The sequence below is a fragment of the Saccoglossus kowalevskii genome, chromosome 11 (genome assembly GCF_978046115.1).
Source record: "Saccoglossus kowalevskii chromosome 11, keSacKowa6.1, whole genome shotgun sequence".
Taxonomy (NCBI): domain Eukaryota; kingdom Metazoa; phylum Hemichordata; class Enteropneusta; family Harrimaniidae; genus Saccoglossus; species Saccoglossus kowalevskii.
The window spans coordinates 32,059,113-32,075,000 of record NC_140651.1 but is presented as its reverse complement, the minus strand read 5'-3'; the positions used below and the strand labels follow the sequence as shown (position 1 = coordinate 32,075,000).

At 39.7% G+C, this 15,888-nt stretch overlaps 13 non-coding genes across 13 annotated transcripts; all 13 read left to right on the top strand.

The window, feature by feature from the left end:
• Positions 1–1,994: 1,994 nt before the first annotated feature.
• TRNAQ-CUG (transfer RNA glutamine (anticodon CUG)) lies at positions 1,995–2,066 on the top strand. Its single transcript has one exon. It is a non-coding gene; the product is annotated as a tRNA-Gln (tRNA).
• Positions 2,067–3,481: 1,415 nt separating this feature from the next.
• TRNAQ-CUG (transfer RNA glutamine (anticodon CUG)) lies at positions 3,482–3,553 on the top strand. The gene has a single exon. It is a non-coding gene; the product is annotated as a tRNA-Gln (tRNA).
• Positions 3,554–4,224: 671 nt separating this feature from the next.
• TRNAQ-CUG (transfer RNA glutamine (anticodon CUG)) lies at positions 4,225–4,296 on the top strand. Its single transcript has one exon. It is a non-coding gene; the product is annotated as a tRNA-Gln (tRNA).
• Positions 4,297–6,827: 2,531 nt separating this feature from the next.
• TRNAQ-CUG (transfer RNA glutamine (anticodon CUG)) lies at positions 6,828–6,899 on the top strand. The gene has a single exon. It is a non-coding gene; the product is annotated as a tRNA-Gln (tRNA).
• A 1,415-nt stretch (positions 6,900–8,314) lies between these two features.
• Positions 8,315–8,386, top strand: TRNAQ-CUG (transfer RNA glutamine (anticodon CUG)). Its single transcript has one exon. It is a non-coding gene; the product is annotated as a tRNA-Gln (tRNA).
• A 672-nt stretch (positions 8,387–9,058) lies between these two features.
• Positions 9,059–9,130, top strand: TRNAQ-CUG (transfer RNA glutamine (anticodon CUG)). Its single transcript has one exon. It is a non-coding gene; the product is annotated as a tRNA-Gln (tRNA).
• A 672-nt stretch (positions 9,131–9,802) lies between these two features.
• On the top strand, positions 9,803–9,874 carry TRNAQ-CUG (transfer RNA glutamine (anticodon CUG)). Its single transcript has one exon. It is a non-coding gene; the product is annotated as a tRNA-Gln (tRNA).
• A 300-nt stretch (positions 9,875–10,174) lies between these two features.
• Positions 10,175–10,246, top strand: TRNAQ-CUG (transfer RNA glutamine (anticodon CUG)). Its single transcript has one exon. It is a non-coding gene; the product is annotated as a tRNA-Gln (tRNA).
• A 2,160-nt stretch (positions 10,247–12,406) lies between these two features.
• Positions 12,407–12,478, top strand: TRNAQ-CUG (transfer RNA glutamine (anticodon CUG)). The gene has a single exon. It is a non-coding gene; the product is annotated as a tRNA-Gln (tRNA).
• A 1,044-nt stretch (positions 12,479–13,522) lies between these two features.
• On the top strand, positions 13,523–13,594 carry TRNAQ-CUG (transfer RNA glutamine (anticodon CUG)). Its single transcript has one exon. It is a non-coding gene; the product is annotated as a tRNA-Gln (tRNA).
• Positions 13,595–15,010: 1,416 nt separating this feature from the next.
• On the top strand, positions 15,011–15,082 carry TRNAQ-UUG (transfer RNA glutamine (anticodon UUG)). Its single transcript has one exon. It is a non-coding gene; the product is annotated as a tRNA-Gln (tRNA).
• Positions 15,083–15,380: 298 nt separating this feature from the next.
• TRNAQ-UUG (transfer RNA glutamine (anticodon UUG)) lies at positions 15,381–15,452 on the top strand. Its single transcript has one exon. It is a non-coding gene; the product is annotated as a tRNA-Gln (tRNA).
• A 300-nt stretch (positions 15,453–15,752) lies between these two features.
• On the top strand, positions 15,753–15,824 carry TRNAQ-UUG (transfer RNA glutamine (anticodon UUG)). The gene has a single exon. It is a non-coding gene; the product is annotated as a tRNA-Gln (tRNA).
• The last annotated feature ends 64 nt before the right edge of the window (positions 15,825–15,888 follow it).

The following is a 15,888-nucleotide window of genomic DNA, read 5'->3' as shown; positions in this document are numbered from 1 at the left end:
GCGTGAGAAGTTGTCAATGTCTGAGTGACGCACAGGTATTCGAATTGCATCGGTCATTTCAGTTGAAAGGATTTTTCTCTTTCTGAGTAATATTTGTTTTCACAATAGGAACGTATATTGGAAGGAAGTATTACATGTACTATGGTGTAATGGTTAGCACTCTGGACTTTGAATCCAGCGATCCGAGTTCAAATCTCTGTAGGACCTTCGTTTATTTTGGTATGATATATCGACGAGATAAACATCGATATATACAAACTTGCGGCGCAAGAGGAATGCGACGTGCCTGCGCGCCAATCTGTAATAAATCCTTCCTTAAAATCATCATCTGATGGCAGTTGCTAAAACAATAATACCATTCATGATATTAATGCGTGAGAAGGTGTCAATGTCTGAATGACGCACAGGTATTCGAAATTCATCGGTCATCTCAGTTGAAAGGATTTTTATCTTTCTGAGTAATGTTTCTTTTCACCATAGAAATGTATATTGGCAGGAAGTATTACAGGCCCAATGGTGTAATGGTTAGTACTCTGGACTTTAAATCCAGCGATCCGAGTTCAAATCTCGGTAGGACCTTCGTTTATTTTGGTATGATATATCGCCGAGATAAACATCGATATATACAAACTTGCGGCGCAGGAGGAATGCGACGTGCCCTCACTCCAATCTGTAATAAATCCTTCCTTAAAATCATCATCTGATGGCAGTTCCTAAAACAATAATACCATTCATGATATCAATGCGTGAGAAGGTGTCAATGTCTGAGTGACGCACAGGTATTCGAATTGCATCGGTCATCTCAGTTGAAAAGAATATTATCTTTCTGAGTAATGTTTGTTTTTACCATAGAAATGTATATTGGAAGGAAGTATTATAGGCCCTATGGTGTAATGGTCAGAACGCTGGACTCTGAATCCAGCGATCCCACTTCAAATCTCGGTAGGACCTTCGTTTATTTTGGTATGATATATCGCCGAGATAAACGTCGATATATACAAACTTGCGGCGCAGGAGGAATGCGACGTGCCCTCACGCCAATCTGTAATAAATCCTTCCTTAAAATCATCATCTGAGGGCAGTTGCTAAAACAATAATACCATTCATGATATCAATGCGTGAGAAGTTGTCAATGTCTGAGTGACGCACAGGTATTCGAATTGCATCGGTCATTTCAGTTGAAAGGATTTTTCTCTTTCTGAGTAATATTTGTTTTCACAATAGGAACGTATATTGGAAGGAAGTATTACATGTACTATGGTGTAATGGTTAGCACTCTGGACTTTGAATCCAGCGATCCGAGTTCAAATCTCTGTAGGACCTTCGTTTATTTTGGTATGATATATCGACGAGATAAACATCGATATATACAAACTTGCGGCGCAAGGGGAATGCGACGTGCCCTCGCGCCAATCTGTAATAAATCCTTCCTTAAAATCATCATCTGATGGCAGTTGCTAAAACAATAATACCATTCATGATATTACTGCGTGAGAAGGTGTCAATGTCTGAATGACGCACAGGTATTCGAAATTCATCGGTCATCTCAGTTGAAAGGATTTTTATCTTTCTGAGTAATGTTTCTTTTCACCATAGAAATGTATATTGGCAGGAAGTATTACAGGCCCAATGGTGTAATGGTTAGTACTCTGGACTTTAAATCCAGCGATCCGAGTTCAAATCTCGGTAGGATCTTCGTTTATTTTGGTATGATATATCGCCGAGATAAACATCGATATATACAAACTTGCGGCGCAGGAGGAATGCGAAGTACCCTCACGCTAATCTGTAATAAATCTTCCTTAAAATCATCATCTGATGGCAGTTGCTACAACAATAATACCATTCATGATATCAATGCGTGAGAAGGTGTCAATGTCTGAGTGACGCACAGGTATTCGAATTGCATCGGTCATCTCAGTTGAAAAGAATATTATCTTTCTGAGTAATGTTTGTTTTTACCATAGAAATGTATATTGGAAGGAAGTATTATAGGCCCTATGGTGTAATGGTCAGAACGCTGGACTCTGAATCCAGCGATCCGAGTTCAAATCTCGGTAGGACCTTCGTTTATTTTGGTATGATATATCGCCGAGATAAACATCGATATATACAAACTTGCGGCGCAGGAGGAATGCGACGTGCCCTCACTCCAATCTGTAATAAATCCTTCCTTAAAATCATCATCTGATGGCAGTTCCTAAAACAATAATACCATTCATGATATCAATGCGTGAGAAGGTGTCAATGTCTGAGTGACGCACAGGTATTCGAATTGCATCGGTCATCTCAGTTGAAAGGGTTTTTATCTTTCTGATTAATGTTTGTTTTCACCATAGGAACGTATATTGGAAGGAAGTATTACAGGCCGTATGGTGTAATGGTTAGCACTCAGGACTTTGAATCCAGCGATCCCAGTTCAAATCTCGGTAGGACCTTCGTTTATTTTGGTATGATATATCGCCGAGATAAACATCGATATATACAAACTTGCGGCGCAGGAGGAATGCGACGTGCCCTCACGCCAATCTGTAATAAATCCTTCCTTAAAATCATCATCTGAGGGCAGTTGCTAAAACAATAATACCATTCATGATATCAATGCGTGAGAAGTTGTCAATGTCTGAGTGACGCACAGGTATTCGAATTGCATCGGTCATTTCAGTTGAAAGGATTTTTCTCTTTCTGAGTAATATTTGTTTTCACAATAGGAACGTATATTGGAAGGAAGTATTACATGTACTATGGTGTAATGGTTAGCACTCTGGACTTTGAATCCAGCGATCCGAGTTCAAATCTCTGTAGGACCTTCGTTTATTTTGGTATGATATATCGACGAGATAAACATCGATATATACAAACTTGCGGCGCAAGAGGAATGCGACGTGCCCTCACGCCAATCTGTAATAAATCCTTCCTTAAAATCATCATCTGATGGCAGTTGCTAAAACAATAATACCATTCATGATATCAATGCGTGAGAAGGTGTCAATGTCTAAGTGACGCACAGGTATTCGAATTGCATCGGTCATCTCAGTTGAAAGGATTATTATCTTTCTGAGTAATGTTTGTTTTTACCATAGAAATGTATATTGGAAGGAAGTATTACAGGCCCTATGGTGTAATGGTCAGAACTCTGGACTCTGAATCCAGCGATCCGAGTTCAAATCTCGGTAGGATCTTCGTTTATTTTGGTATGATATATCGCCGAGATAAACATCGATATATACAAACTTGCGGCGCAGGAGGAATGCGAAGTACCCTCACGCCAATCTGTAATAAATCTTCCTTAAAATCATCATCTGATGGCAGTTGCTAAAACAATAATACCATTCATGATATCAATGCGTGAGAAGGTGTCAATGTCTGAGTGCTGCACAGGTATTCGAATTGCATCGGTCATCTCAGTTGAAAAGAATATTATCTTTCTGAGTAATGTTTGTTTTTACCATAGAAATGTATATTGGAAGGAAGTATTATAGGCCCTATGGTGTAATGGTCAGAACGCTGGACTCTGAATCCAGCGATCCGAGTTCAAATCTCGGTAGGACCTTCGATTATTTTGGTATGATATATCGCCGAGATAAACATCGATATATACAAACTTGCGGCGCAAGAGGAATGCGACGTGCCTGCGCGCCAATCTGTAATAAATCCTTCCTTAAAATCATCATCTGATGGCAGTTGCTAAAACAATAATACCATTCATGATATCAATGCGTGAGAAGGTGTCAATGTCTGAGTGACGCACAGGTATTCGAATTGCATCGGTCATCTCAGTTGAAAAGAATATTATCTTTCTGAGTAATGTTTCTTTTCACCATAGAAATGTATATTGGCAGGAAGTATTACAGGCCCAATGGTGTAATGGTTAGTACTCTGGACTTTAAATCCAGCGATCCGAGTTCAAATCTCGGTAGGATCTTCGTTTATTTTGGTATGATATATCGCCGAGATAAACATCGATATATACAAACTTGCGGCGCAGGAGGAATGCGAAGTACCCTCACGCCAATCTGTAATAAATCTTCCTTAAAATCATCATCTGATGGCAGTTGCTAAAACAATAATACCATTCATGATATCAATGCGTGAGAAGGTGTCAATGTCTGAGTGACGCACAGGTATTCGAATTGCATCGGTCATCTCAGTTGAAAAGAATTTTATCTTTCTGAGTAATGTTTGTTTTTACCATAGAAATGTATATTGGAAGGAAGTATTATAGGCCCTATGGTGTAATGGTCAGAACGCTGGACTCTGAATCCAGCGATCCGAGTTCAAATCTCGGTAGGACCTTCGTTTATTTTGGTATGATATATCGCCGAGATAAACATCGATATATACAAACTTGCGGCGCAGGAGGAATGCGACGTGCCCTCACTCCAATCTGTAATAAATCCTTCCTTAAAATCATCATCTGATGGCAGTTCCTAAAACAATAATACCATTCATGATATCAATGCGTGAGAAGGTGTCAATGTCTGAGTGACGCACAGGTATTCGAATTGCATCGGTCATCTCAGTTGAAAGGGTTTTTATCTTTCTGATTAATGTTTGTTTTCACCATAGGAACGTATATTGGAAGGAAGTATTACAGGCCGTATGGTGTAATGGTTAGCACTCAGGACTTTGAATCCAGCGATCCCACTTCAAATCTCGGTAGGACCTTCGTTTATTTTGGTATGATATATCGCCGAGATAAACGTCGATATATACAAACTTGCGGCGCAGGAGGAATGCGACGTGCCCTCACGCCAATCTGTAATAAATCCTTCCTTAAAATCATCATCTGAGGGCAGTTGCTAAAACAATAATACCATTCATGATATCAATGCGTGAGAAGTTGTCAATGTCTGAGTGACGCACAGGTATTCGAATTGCATCGGTCATTTCAGTTGAAAGGATTTTTCTCTTTCTGAGTAATATTTGTTTTCACAATAGGAACGTATATTGGAAGGAAGTATTACATGTACTATGGTGTAATGGTTAGCACTCTGGACTTTGAATCCAGCGATCCGAGTTCAAATCTCTGTAGGACCTTCGTTTATTTTGGTATGATATATCGACGAGATAAACATCGATATATACAAACTTGCGGCGCAAGAGGAATGCGACGTGCCTGCGCGCCAATCTGTAATAAATCCTTCCTTAAAATCATCATCTGATGGCAGTTGCTAAAACAATAATACCATTCATGATATTAATGCGTGAGAAGGTGTCAATGTCTGAATGACGCACAGGTATTCGAAATTCATCGGTCATCTCAGTTGAAAGGATTTTTATCTTTCTGAGTAATGTTTCTTTTCACCATAGAAATGTATATTGGCAGGAAGTATTACAGGCCCAATGGTGTAATGGTTAGTACTCTGGACTTTAAATCCAGCGATCCGAGTTCAAATCTCGGTAGGACCTTCGTTTATTTTGGTATGATATATCGCCGAGATAAACATCGATATATACAAACTTGCGGCGCAGGAGGAATGCGACGTGCCCTCACTCCAATCTGTAATAAATCCTTCCTTAAAATCATCATCTGATGGCAGTTCCTAAAACAATAATACCATTCATGATATCAATGCGTGAGAAGGTGTCAATGTCTGAGTGACGCACAGGTATTCGAATTGCATCGGTCATCTCAGTTGAAAAGAATATTATCTTTCTGAGTAATGTTTGTTTTTACCATAGAAATGTATATTGGAAGGAAGTATTATAGGCCCTATGGTGTAATGGTCAGAACGCTGGACTCTGAATCCAGCGATCCCACTTCAAATCTCGGTAGGACCTTCGTTTATTTTGGTATGATATATCGCCGAGATAAACGTCGATATATACAAACTTGCGGCGCAGGAGGAATGCGACGTGCCCTCACGCCAATCTGTAATAAATCCTTCCTTAAAATCATCATCTGAGGGCAGTTGCTAAAACAATAATACCATTCATGATATCAATGCGTGAGAAGTTGTCAATGTCTGAGTGACGCACAGGTATTCGAATTGCATCGGTCATTTCAGTTGAAAGGATTTTTCTCTTTCTGAGTAATATTTGTTTTCACAATAGGAACGTATATTGGAAGGAAGTATTACATGTACTATGGTGTAATGGTTAGCACTCTGGACTTTGAATCCAGCGATCCGAGTTCAAATCTCTGTAGGACCTTCGTTTATTTTGGTATGATATATCGACGAGATAAACATCGATATATACAAACTTGCGGCGCAAGGGGAATGCGACGTGCCCTCGCGCCAATCTGTAATAAATCCTTCCTTAAAATCATCATCTGATGGCAGTTGCTAAAACAATAATACCATTCATGATATTACTGCGTGAGAAGGTGTCAATGTCTGAATGACGCACAGGTATTCGAAATTCATCGGTCATCTCAGTTGAAAGGATTTTTATCTTTCTGAGTAATGTTTCTTTTCACCATAGAAATGTATATTGGCAGGAAGTATTACAGGCCCAATGGTGTAATGGTTAGTACTCTGGACTTTAAATCCAGCGATCCGAGTTCAAATCTCGGTAGGATCTTCGTTTATTTTGGTATGATATATCGCCGAGATAAACATCGATATATACAAACTTGCGGCGCAGGAGGAATGCGAAGTACCCTCACGCTAATCTGTAATAAATCTTCCTTAAAATCATCATCTGATGGCAGTTGCTACAACAATAATACCATTCATGATATCAATGCGTGAGAAGGTGTCAATGTCTGAGTGACGCACAGGTATTCGAATTGCATCGGTCATCTCAGTTGAAAAGAATATTATCTTTCTGAGTAATGTTTGTTTTTACCATAGAAATGTATATTGGAAGGAAGTATTATAGGCCCTATGGTGTAATGGTCAGAACGCTGGACTCTGAATCCAGCGATCCGAGTTCAAATCTCGGTAGGACCTTCGTTTATTTTGGTATGATATATCGCCGAGATAAACATCGATATATACAAACTTGCGGCGCAGGAGGAATGCGACGTGCCCTCACTCCAATCTGTAATAAATCCTTCCTTAAAATCATCATCTGATGGCAGTTCCTAAAACAATAATACCATTCATGATATCAATGCGTGAGAAGGTGTCAATGTCTGAGTGACGCACAGGTATTCGAATTGCATCGGTCATCTCAGTTGAAAGGGTTTTTATCTTTCTGATTAATGTTTGTTTTCACCATAGGAACGTATATTGGAAGGAAGTATTACAGGCCGTATGGTGTAATGGTTAGCACTCAGGACTTAGAATCCAGCGATCCCAGTTCAAATCTCGGTAGGACCTTCGTTTATTTTGGTATGATATATCGCCGAGATAAACATCGATATATACAAACTTGCGGCGCAGGAGGAATGCGACGTGCCCTCACGCCAATCTGTAATAAATCCTTCCTTAAAATCATCATCTGAGGGCAGTTGCTAAAACAATAATACCATTCATGATATCAATGCGTGAGAAGTTGTCAATGTCTGAGTGACGCACAGGTATTCGAATTGCATCGGTCATTTCAGTTGAAAGGATTTTTCTCTTTCTGAGTAATATTTGTTTTCACAATAGGAACGTATATTGGAAGGAAGTATTACATGTACTATGGTGTAATGGTTAGCACTCTGGACTTTGAATCCAGCGATCCGAGTTCAAATCTCTGTAGGACCTTCGTTTATTTTGGTATGATATATCGACGAGATAAACATCGATATATACAAACTTGCGGCGCAAGAGGAATGCGACGTGCCCTCACGCCAATCTGTAATAAATCCTTCCTTAAAATCATCATCTGATGGCAGTTGCTAAAACAATAATACCATTCATGATATCAATGCGTGAGAAGGTGTCAATGTCTAAGTGACGCACAGGTATTCGAATTGCATCGGTCATCTCAGTTGAAAGGATTATTATCTTTCTGAGTAATGTTTGTTTTTACCATAGAAATGTATATTGGAAGGAAGTATTACAGGCCCTATGGTGTAATGGTCAGAACTCTGGACTCTGAATCCAGCGATCCGAGTTCAAATCTCGGTAGGATCTTCGTTTATTTTGGTATGATATATCGCCGAGATAAACATCGATATATACAAACTTGCGGCGCAGGAGGAATGCGAAGTACCCTCACGCCAATCTGTAATAAATCTTCCTTAAAATCATCATCTGATGGCAGTTGCTAAAACAATAATACCATTCATGATATCAATGCGTGAGAAGGTGTCAATGTCTGAGTGCTGCACAGGTATTCGAATTGCATCGGTCATCTCAGTTGAAAAGAATATTATCTTTCTGAGTAATGTTTGTTTTTACCATAGAAATGTATATTGGAAGGAAGTATTATAGGCCCTATGGTGTAATGGTCAGAACGCTGGACTCTGAATCCAGCGATCCGAGTTCAAATCTCGGTAGGACCTTCGATTATTTTGGTATGATATATCGCCGAGATAAACATCGATATATACAAACTTGCGGCGCAGGAGGAATGCGACGTGCCCTCACGCCAATCTGTAATAAATCCTTCCTTAAAATCATCATCTGAGGGCAGTTGCTAAAACAATAATACCATTCATGATATCAATGCGTGAGAAGTTGTCAATGTCTGAGTGACGCACAGGTATTCGAATTGCATCGGTCATTTCAGTTGAAAGGATTTTTCTCTTTCTGAGTAATATTTGTTTTCACAATAGGAACGTATATTGGAAGGAAGTATTACATGTACTATGGTGTAATGGTTAGCACTCTGGACTTTGAATCCAGCGATCCGAGTTCAAATCTCTGTAGGACCTTCGTTTATTTTGGTATGATATATCGACGAGATAAACATCGATATATACGAACTTGCGGCGCAAGAGGAATGCGACGTGCCCTCACGCCAATCTGTAATAAATCCTTCCTTAAAATCATCATCTGATGGCAGTTGCTAAAACAATAATACCATTCATGATATAAATGCGTGAGAAGGTGTCAATGTCTGAGTGACGCACAGGTATTCGAATTGCATCGGTCATCTCAGTTGAAAGGATTATTATCTTTCTGAGTAATGTTTGTTTTTACCATAGAAATGTATATTGGAAGGAAGTATTACAGGCCCTATGGTGTAATGGTCAGAACTCTGGACTCTGAATCCAGCGATCCGAGTTCAAATCTCGGTAGGACCTTCGTTTATTTTGGTATGATATATCGCCGAGATAAACATCGATATATACAAACTTGCGGCGCAGGAGGAATGCGACGTGCCCTCACGCCAATCTGTAATAAATCCTTCCTTAAAATCATCATCTGATGGCAGTTCCTAAAACAATAATACCATTCATGATATCAATGCGTGAGAAGGTGTCAATGTCTGAGTGACGCACAGGTATTCGAATTGCATCGGTCATCTCAGTTGAAAGGGTTTTTATCTTTCTGATTAATGTTTGTTTTCACCATAGGAACGTATATTGGAAGGAAGTATTACAGGCCGTATGGTGTAATGGTTAGCACTCAGGACATTGAATCCAGCGATCCCAGTTCAAATCTCGGTAGGACCTTCGTTTATTTTGGTATGATATATCGCCGAGATAAACATCGATATATACAAACTTGCGGCGCAGGAGGAATGCGACGTGCCCTCACGCCAATCTGTAATAAATCCTTCCTTAAAATCATCATCTGAGGGCAGTTCCTAAAACAATAATACCATTCATGATATCAATGCGTGAGAAGGTGTCAATGTCTGAATGACGCACAGGTATTCGAAATTCATCGGTCATCTCATTTGAAAGGATTTTTATCTTTCTGAGTAATGTTTGTTTTCACCATAGAAATGTATATTGAAAGGAAGTATTACAGGCTCTATGGTGTAATGGTTAGCACTCTGGACTCTGAATCCAGCGATCCGAGTTAAAATCTCGGTAGGACCTTTGTTTATTTTGGTATGATATATCGCCGAGATAAACATCGATATATACAAACTTGCGGCGCAGGAGGAATGCGACGTGCCCTCACGCCAATATGTAATAAATCCTTCCTTAAAATCATCATCTGATGGCAGTTGCTAAAACAATAATACCTTTCATGATATCAATGCCGGAGAAGGTGTCAATGTCTGAGTGACGCACAGGTATTCGAATTGCTTCGGTCATCTCAGTTGAAAGGATTTTTATCTTTCTGAGTAATGTTTGTTTTCACCATAGAAATGTATATTGAAAGGAAGTATTACAGGCTCTATGGTGTAATGGTTAGCACTCTGGACTCTGAATCCAGCGATCCGAGTTAAAATCTCGGTAGGACCTTTGTTTATTTTGGTATGATATATCGCCGAGATAAACATCGATATATACAAACTTGCGGCACAGGAGGAATGCGACGTGCCCTCACGCCAATCTGTAATAAATCCTTCCTTAAAATCATCATCTGATGGCAGTTCCTAAAACAATAATACCATTCATGATATCAATGCGTGAGAAGGTGTCAATGTCTGAGTGACGCACAGGTATTCGAATTGCTTCGGTCATCTCAGTTGAAAGGGTTTTTATCTTTCTGATTAATGTTTGTTTTCACCATAGGAACGTATATTGGAAGGAAGTATTACAGGCCGTATGGTGTAATGGTTAGCACTCAGGACATTGAATCCAGCGATCCCAGTTCAAATCTCGGTAGGACCTTCGTTTATTTTGGTATGATATATCGCCGAGATTAACATCGATATATACAAACTTGCGGCGCAGGAGGAATGCGACGTGCCCTCACGCCAATCTGTAATAAATCCTTCCTTAAAATCATCATCTGAGGGCAGTTGCTAAAACAATAATACCATTCATGATATCAATGCGTGAGAAGGTGTCAATGTCTGAGTGACGCACAGGTATTCGAATTGCATCGGTCATCTCAGTTGAAAGGATTATTATCTTTCTGAGTAATGTTTGTTTTTACCATAGAAATGTATATTGGAAGGAAGTATTACAGGCCCTATGGTGTAATGGTCAGAACTCTGGACTTTGAATCCAGCGATCCGAGTTCAAATCTCGGTAGGACCTTCGTTTATTTTGGTATGATATATCGCCGAGATAAACATCGATATATACAAACTTGCGGCGCAGGAGGAATGCGACGTGCCCTCCCGCCAATCTGTAATAAATCCTTCCTTAAAATCATCATCTGAGGGCAGTTCCTAAAACAATAATACCATTCATGATATCAATGCGTGAGAAGGTGTCAATGTCTGAGTGACGCACAAGTATTCGAATTGCATCGGTCATCTCAGTTGAAAGGGTTTTTATCTTTCTGAGTAATGTTTGTTTTCACCATAGGAACGTATATTGGAAGGAAGTATTACAGGCCGTATGGTGTAATGGTTAGCACTCAGGACTTTGAATCCAGCGATCCCAGTTCAAATCTCGGTAGGACCTTCGTTTATTTTGGTATGATATATCGCCGAGATAAACATCGATATATACAAACTTGCGGCGCAGGAGGAATGCGACGTGCCCTCACGCCAATCTGTAATAAATCCTTCCTTAAAATCATCATCTGATGGCAGTTCCTAAAACACTAATACCATTCATGATATCAATGCGTGAGAAGTTGTCAATGTCTGAGTGACGCACAGGTATTCGAATTGCATCGGTCATCTCAGTCGAAAGGATTTTTCTCTTTCTGAGTAATGTTTGTTTTCACCATAGAAACGTATATTGGAAGGAAGTATTACAGGTCCTATGGTGCAATGGTTAGCACTCCCGACTTTGAATCCAGCGATTCGAGTTCAAATCTCGGTAGGACCTTCGTTTATTTTGGTATGATATATCGCCGAGATAAACATCGATATATACAAACTTGCGGCGCAGGAGGAATGTGACGTGCCCTCACGCCAATCTGTAATAAATCCTTCCTTAAAATCATCATCTGATGGCAGTTGCTAAAACAATAATACCATTCATGATATCAATGCGTGAGAAGGTGTCAATGTCTGAGTGACGCACAGGTATTCGAATTGCATCGGTCATCTCAGTTGAAAGGATTATTATCTTTCTGAGTAATGTTTGTTTTTACCATAGAAATGTATATTGGAAGGAAGTATTACAGGCCCTATGGTGCAATGGTTAGCACTCCCGACTTTGAATCCAGCGATTCGAGTTCAAATCTCGGTAGGACCTTCGTTTATTTTGGTATGATATATCGCCGAGATAAACATCGATATATACAAACTTGCGGCGCAGGAGGAATGCGACGTGCCCTCACGCCAATCTGTAATAAATCCTTCCTTAAAATCATCATCTGATGGCAGTTGCTAAAACAATAATACCATTCATGATATCAATGCGTGAGAAGGTGTCAATGTCTGAGTGACGCACAGGTATTCGAATTGCATCGGTCATCTCAGTTGAAAGGATTATTATCTTTCTGAGTAATGTTTGTTTTTACCATAGAAATGTATATTGGAAGGAAGTATTACAGGCCCTATGGTGTAATGGTCAGAACTCTGGACTCTGAATCCAGCGATCCGAGTTCAAATCTCGGTAGGACCTTTGTTTATTTTGGTATGATATATCGCCGAGATAAACATCGATATATACAAACTTGCGGCGCAGGAGGAATGCGACGTGCCCTCACGCCAATCTGTAATAAATCCTTCCTAAAAATCATCATCTGAGGGCAGTTGCTTAAACAATAATACCATTCATGATATCAATGCGTGAGAAGGTGTCAATGTCTGAGTGACGCACAGGTATTCGAAATGCATCGGTCATCTCAGTTGAAAGGATTTTTATGTTTCTGAGTAATGTTTGTTTTCACCATAGAAATGTATAAAGGAATGAAGTATTACAGGTCCTATGGTGTAATGGTTAGCACTCTGGACTTTGAATCCTGCTATCCGAGTTCAAATCTCGGTAGGACCTTCGTTTATTTTGGTATGATATATCGCCGAGATAAACATCGATATATACAAACTTGCGGCGCAGGAGGAATGCGACGTGCCCTCACGCCAATCTGTAATAAATCCTTCCTTAAAATCATCATCTGAGGGCAGTTGCTAAAACAATAATACCATTCATGATATCAATGCGTGAGAAGTTGTCAATGTCTGAGTGACGCACAGGTATTCGAATTGCATCGGTCATTTCAGTTGAAAGGATTTTTCTCTTTCTGAGTAATATTTGTTTTCACAATAGGAACGTATATTGGAAGGAAGTATTACATGTACTATGGTGTAATGGTTAGCACTCTGGACTTTGAATCCAGCGATCCGAGTTCAAATCTCTGTAGGACCTTCGTTTATTTTGGTATGATATATCGACGAGATAAACATCGATATATACAAACTTGCGGCGCAAGAGGAATGCGACGTGCCCTCACGCCAATCTGTAATAAATCCTTCCTTAAAATCATCATCTGATGGCAGTTGCTAAAACAATAATACCATTCATGATATCAATGCGTGAGAAGGTGTCAATGTCTGAGTGATGCACAGGTATTCGAATTGCATCGGTCATCTCAGTTGAAAGGATTATTATCTTTCTGAGTAATGTTTGTTTTTACCATAGAAAGGTATATTGGAAGGAAGTATTACAGGCCCTATGGTGTAATGGTCAGAACTCTGGACTCTGAATCCAGCGATCCGAGTTCAAATCTCGGTAGGACCTTCGTTTATTTTGGTATGATATATCGCCGAGATAAACATCGATATATACAAACTTGCGGCGCAGGAGGAATGCGACGTGCCCTCACGCCAATCTGTAATAAATCCTTCCTTAAAATCATCATCTGATGGCAGTTCCTAAAACAATAATACCATTCATGATATCAATGCGTGAGAAGGTGTCAATGTCTGAGTGACGCACAGGTATTCGAATTGCATCGGTCATCTCAGTTGAAAGGGTTTTTATCTTTCTGATTAATGTTTGTTTTCACCATAGGAACGTATATTGGAAGGAAGTATTACAGGCCGTATGGTGTAATGGTTAGCACTCAGGACATTGAATCCAGCGATCCCAGTTCAAATCTCGGTAGGACCTTCGTTTATTTTGGTATGATATATCGCCGAGATAAACATCGATATATACAAACTTGCGGCGCAGGAGGAATGCGACGTGCCCTCACGCCAATCTGTAATAAATCCTTCCTTAAAATCATCATCTGAGGGCAGTTGCTAAAACAATAATACCATTCATGATATCAATGCGTGAGAAGGTGTCAATGTCTGAGTGACGCACAGGTATTCGAATTGCATCGGTCATCTCAGTTGAAAGGATTATTATCTTTCTGAGTAATGTTTGTTTTTACCATAGAAATGTATATTGGAAGGAAGTATTACAGGCCCTATGGTGTAATGGTCAGAACTCTGGACTTTGAATCCAGCGATCCGAGTTCAAATCTCGGTAGGACCTTCGTTTATTTTGGTATGATATATCGCCGAGATAAACATCGATATATACAAACTTGCGGCGCAGGAGGAATGCGACGTGCCCTCACGCCAATCTGTAATAAATCCTTCCTTAAAATCATCATCTGATGGCAGTTCCTAAAACAATAATACCATTCATGATATCAATGCGTGAGAATGTGTCAATGTCTGAGTGACGCACAGGTATTCGAATTGCATCGGTCATCTCAGTTGAAAGGATTTTTATCTTTCTGAGTAATATTTGTTTTCACCATAGAAAGGTATATTGGAAGGAGGTATTACAGGCTCTATGGTGTAATGGTTAGCACTCTGGACTCTGAATCCAGCGATACGAGTTCAAATCTCGGTGGGACATTCGTTTATTTTGGTATGATATATCGCCGAGATAAACATCGATTTATACAAACTTGCGGCGCAGGAGGAATGCGACGTGCCCTCAATCCAATCTGTAATAAATTCTTCCTAAAAATCATCATCTGAGGGCAGTTGCTAAAACAATAATACCATTCATGATATCAATGCGTGAGAAGGTGTCAATGTCTGAGTGACGCACAGGTATTCGAAATGCATCGGTCATCTCAGTTGAAAGGATTTTAATCTTTCTGAGTAATGTTTGTTTTCACCATAGAAATGTATATTGGAAGGAAGTTATACAGGTCCTATGGTGTAATGGTTAGCACTCTGGACTTTGAATCCAGCGATCCGAGTGCAAATCTCGGTAGGACCTTCGTTTATTTTGGTATGATATATGCTGAAATAAACATCGATATATACAAACTTGCGGCGAGGAGGAATGCGACGTGCCCTCTCGCCAATCTGTAATAAATCCTTCCTTAAAATCATCATCTGATGGCAGTTCCTAAAACAATAATACCATTCATGATATCAATGCGTGAGAAGGTGTCAATGTCTGAGTGACGCACAGGTATTCGAAATGCATCAGTCATCTCAGTTGAAAGGATTTTTATCTTTCTGAGTAATGTTTGTTTTCACCATAGAAATGTATAAAGGAAGGAAGTATTACTGGTCCTATGGTGTAATGGTTAGCACTCTGGACTTTGAATCCAGCGATCCGAGTTCAAATCTCGGTAGGACCTTCGTTTATTTTGGTATGATATATCGCCGAGATAAATATCGATATATACAAACATGCGGCGCAGGAGGAATGCGACGTGCCCTCACGCCAATCTGTAATAAATCCTTCCTTAAAATCATCATCTGATGGCAGTTCCTAAAACAATAATACCATTCATGATATCAATGCGTGAGAATGTGTCAATGTCTGAGTGACGCACAGGTATTCGAAATGCATCGGTGATCTCAGTTGAAAGGATTTTTATCTTTCTGAGTAATATTTGTTTTCACCATAGAAATGTATAAAGGAAGGAAGTATTACTGGTCCTATGGTGTAATGGTTAGCACTCTGGACTTTGAATCCAGCGATCCGAGTTCAAATCTCGGTAGGACCTTCGTTTATTTTGGTATGATATATCGCCGAGATAAACATCGATATATACAAACTTGCGGCGCAGG